Here is a 4,731-nt window from a genome sequence, read left to right as displayed (position 1 = left end):
TTACACAAATCAGTCCATCATATTTTAGCGACAAACATTTTCCCTCATTCTTCGCTCAGTGAACGCTCTAGAGGAAGTGTCAAAAAAAGTGGGTGGGGCGAAATCAGGTGAATACCTTCAAAAGATATGTGTTATTGAAGACGTCATTGCACAGCCCCACCCCGAGTCTCCTTGGCACAAAACAGCTCTCATTCACCGCAACAAATTCCTGCTCTCTGCCATTTTTGTTATGTAAAAGTAGCTTGTGCAGCTAAAAAGTTTGGAAAGCCTACTTTGCCAACTGTGAAAGGTATCGAGCAATGTGAAAAGACTCCCATAAGAAGTAAAGCATCTCTGATATAAACCAAAAGCTGCACTGAACTAAAAATACACCAGGAATAAATCAGGTCACCTCTGATATTGATCAACCCAAATCCTCTGCATTTTCCCCGCTTCGAACATTTATTACAATTATTTATGGCACAGTGTGTTCCTGACTTCCAACAATGGACTGAATAGAAATTACTATGATGAAACGAGATTAAAAATATGCACCAAAACTGGGTCAAAACACTCTATTCTCTAAAAGCAGCCAGTTCAAATCCCCATTTCCTCAAATGTGTGTTTTTGTGTGTTAGTGTAGGGTGATCCGAGTGTCTTTGTGTCAATAGAAAGGAATCGTGTATAGTTTGATTTGAAACCACTGCATAATAAAGAAAAGGAGGTCTGAAAACTTTCTGCATCATTGTTAGTTGCGTGTTTACTGAAATGGAGGGAGTCTGCTACTCTATAATTGAGTTCACTTGCTCAAAGCCTTCTCCCAACATCTCCACTTCTCCGGTAAACAGGCTCTTCCATCCCGTGTGTGCGAAGCCAAGAGCCAAAGCAATCGCGGGGATATACTTTTGGAGAATTTAAATGTTTCCTGTAGGTGCAGCCTTGTTTTTTCAACGAAAGGAAAACAAAAAAGGGAAGCAGGTGGAAAACCAAATGTAAATCAGTCAAATGAAGGTTTATCCAACGTGGCCAAAGGGTTTATGGAAATGAAACGATCGTGCCGAGGTTCAGCAACTCTATGCGCCCAAAGAATGTGATCAGCTGACGACCTGAACTTCCTGAACGACCAGATTAATGGAGCTTTTCTTCCTTGATGACAAGAGCGTATGACAAGATGACAATGCCAGGATTCATCGGGCTCACATTGTGGTGCCGCCACCTTAACATGGTGGAGGGGTTTGAGCACCTGAATGATCCTGGGAGCTCTGCTGTCGGGGGCTTTGTGCCCCTGGTAGGGTCTCCCATGGCAAACAGGTCCTACGTGACGGGTCAGACAAAGAGCGGTTCAGAGGCCCCTTATGAGAGACCAACAGGCCCGGTTAATCGTGAGGCCGTCCTTCTGTGGGCCCACCACCTGCAGGAGGAGCCATAAGGGGCTGGTGCAATGTGATTTGGGCAACTCCAACAGCCACCACGACCCGGCAACGGACAAGTGGAAGTGGAAGTGGAAGTGGAAGTGGAAGTGGAAGAAGAAGAAGAAGAAGAAGAAGAAGAAGAAGAAGAAGAAGAAGAAGAAGAAGAAGAAGAAGAAGAAGAAGAAGAAGAAGAAGAAGTGGAAGAGGAAGAAGTGGAAGAGGAAGAAGTGGAAGAGGAAGAAGTGGAAGAGGAAGAAGTGGAAGAGGAAGAAGAAGAAGAAGATGGATGGATGGATGGATGGATGGATGGATGGATGGATGGATGGATGGATGGATGGATGGATGGATGGATGGATGGATGGATGGATGGATGGATGGATGGATGGATGGATGTATACAGTATACATATTCCTACATATTCCTACAGCCTTTTGCTGACACTAATCAGAATCCACGGTGCCATCACTTTTGACCAATGAGATGAGCTTTCCTGTAAACCGGCCTTTCAGGGCCAATCAGGAGGGGAGGGGGAGGAGCTTGATCGTTCAATTTTGAAAAAACTGTTCCTCTCTCCTAGGAGTGGCTTTCAGGTTTTTATTGCAAACTTTTCAAATCAATCTGTCTCTGTCATTCTGCAATCTTACAGATGATCACTTTAAAGGGAAACGTACCCCCCCTTCCAGAGCCTCAGCCTGAGAGCTTGAGATTTGCTCGTACAGTATTAATAAGGATTGTGAATCTTCTTTAAGGTTAAGGTTAGAATTGAAGTATTCATGGACAATTAGCATGGTAGTTGATAATAGTTTAATGAGCACCTTTTAATACAAAACCAACTCCTGACGACCAGCTCGACACAGATAATTATATATTTGCAGTGGATAAACAAAGACTGTATTCTATTCTTTGGTTGAAATGTTACACAGTGTGGCTTTAACATTTTACATGAAAGATTTAAAGCTCAGTGGCCCGTTTTTTGTCAACATTTCAGAAGCATGACCTATATGTGCCCTGATATGAGGTCAACGTGTTCAAATCAAATATTGGTTTTACTGATAATAATCATAATGTTGATTTACACATGACTACAATAAAAGCAACAGTGGTTTATGTTTTCAGTTGTGTTCCTTATTTATATCAATGACTTTTCTTACACTACTGTAGATTTTTCTGGTTTGAAAAGAATATTGTTAGCTCTCTGTTTCATCTGTCACAAACCCAGGAAAAAGAAAGCGCGTCTTCTACATCAGTGCAAAAATAAAAGCTGTGTGCACCTTTTATGCAGGTTAAGAATTGTGATGAGATAGAAATAAGTCGATGGGGTCGAACAGTTTAAACCCTATTACATATTATCTCATACTTTAATGTTTCCAACACAAGAGCCGCTTATTTTCTCAGACTCGGATTACTCTGATCATAGTGGATGAATAAGTACCACATAATGGCTCGGGTCTGGTCCAGTTCCCAGGTCTTGCCTCTTTTGAAGAGACCAGAATGAGAGACCGAACAATAGTGACCTCTGTGCTCTGAAACTATAGTGAGGACAGACGGTCAAAAGGAACGAGAGAGACACAGAGAGAGAGAGAAAGCCATCACACCGATTCAAGAGTGGCACTGTAACTCATACAACCTGTAAAGCATGCACAAAAAGCAGTTTAGGAAAGAAATATCCAAACAGAAAATCTCCTAATGCCACATTCATCTGACCATCATCAAGCACAGAATTTAGAATATTGTCTCCGCTTTTGGACGCCTTTTTGTGTCTATGAAAACATAGTTAGTTTTCACAGGTGAATCTCAGGTGAAGAATGGCGTCAGAGCCAGGGGAGAAGGAGGAGAGCAAAGATGAAGATGAGAAGGAGCGAGAGAGGAGGTGAAGGGAGCTGCGCAGGAGAAAGAGGAAGGAGCTCACCAGTGCAGGACACCACGCTCTGAAACGGGGACAAACCCAGGAGACGCTGCACCGTTTCAGAGGAGCACTGAAGGCAGCCAGCCAGGGCATCCGGTTTCCCTAAATACGGAACTTACTTATGTACTTACTTAATAGTCTTGAAATACAAGAATTTATTACTGCATAACCTCTTTGCTTGGTCTTCACCTATTTTGAGAGGCACCTGCCTGCAGGCCTCCACTGTGAGGTCACTTCCGGCGCAGGCTCCACTGTCAGGACGCGAAGTGCAGACTTCTTTTGGGTGGGGGGCGGGGGGGCGAAATGTTTTTTCCTAGGATGGGAACGGCCAGCTGCTCCCTGATTGGCCAGCTGCCGACATCGGCAGCCATGATGTCACCACAACAAAACAACGCTAGTTTAAACTAATCCAAACTAACCGTATACCTAATCCTAACCTTAAGGATGGTGGAGTTTACAAAAGATGTCTTTCAGGCGTTAGTACGAATCTGACCAATCAGGGAGTTGATAGTCCCGTGCATTTCCCGTCCTGACAGTGGAGGCTGAGGCGGTAGGGACCTCACAGTGGAGGCCTGCAGGCAGGACCTCTTGCCTATTTTTTAATTGAGGGATAGAAGTAAAATCTAAATTAGTGAAATGAAACGGGCATGTAAACAATTTGCTTGAACAATTTGGACATGCATGAGAGCTACAAACGAGTTTGGGTCAAATTTAAAAAATGGTGCAGTTTGTGCAGGAAAAATCAGGAACCCCAGCTTTAAAGGGACTATAAAATTTAAAAATTTAAAATTAAACATTTTCCTCCCCCTACATGTTCCAGCAATGTCCCAATGTGTAGAATGAGCCCAGACCTGTTAATATAGAACCTGCAGTTACATGTAAGACCTGAGGTGTCAGTAGTGAGCATAAAAATGCCCAACTTGCATCTAGTCTCTAAGTATGTTGTGACATCAAGTGAACTGATCAAAGCTAAAAGAACATACAGAGCATATTACAGAGAACATATTTGATTCTCTTTACTGGATGAAATGCATCCATCTTCAGCCATGATACAATCACAGCATGACTTAAGCTCAAAGCGCTTAATTGGACGGTGTGAGTTCAGGAGGTGCAAAAAGCTAAACAGCTGCAGCACAGACTCATCTACATATAAGATTTGCAGCAGTAACAGCATACCCGGTAAATACTTTCTGATTGGTCTTCCATCAGCCTCCCCTTGAGTGTGTCCCTCTGTGGCTTTGATGAAGCGTTTGTGAAGTGATGGAGGCCGGTCTCTGTTTGACAAACGCCTGTGGCTCGCTCTAATCCTCCGCGTTCTGTGCAAAGAGATAACGACAACAACAGCACTGCAGGCCTGAGAAGAAACAGCCAACTCCTGCAAACAACAGAGCAACGAGGCAAACGGGAAACGGCTCAGACTCGGAGAGGTGAGGG

Source organism: Gobius niger (assembly GCF_951799975.1).
Source record: "Gobius niger genome assembly, chromosome: 13".
NCBI lineage: Eukaryota > Metazoa > Chordata > Actinopteri > Gobiiformes > Gobiidae > Gobius > Gobius niger.
The sequence above is the reverse complement of the archived record's forward strand: the minus strand, read 5'-3'. Positions refer to the sequence as shown.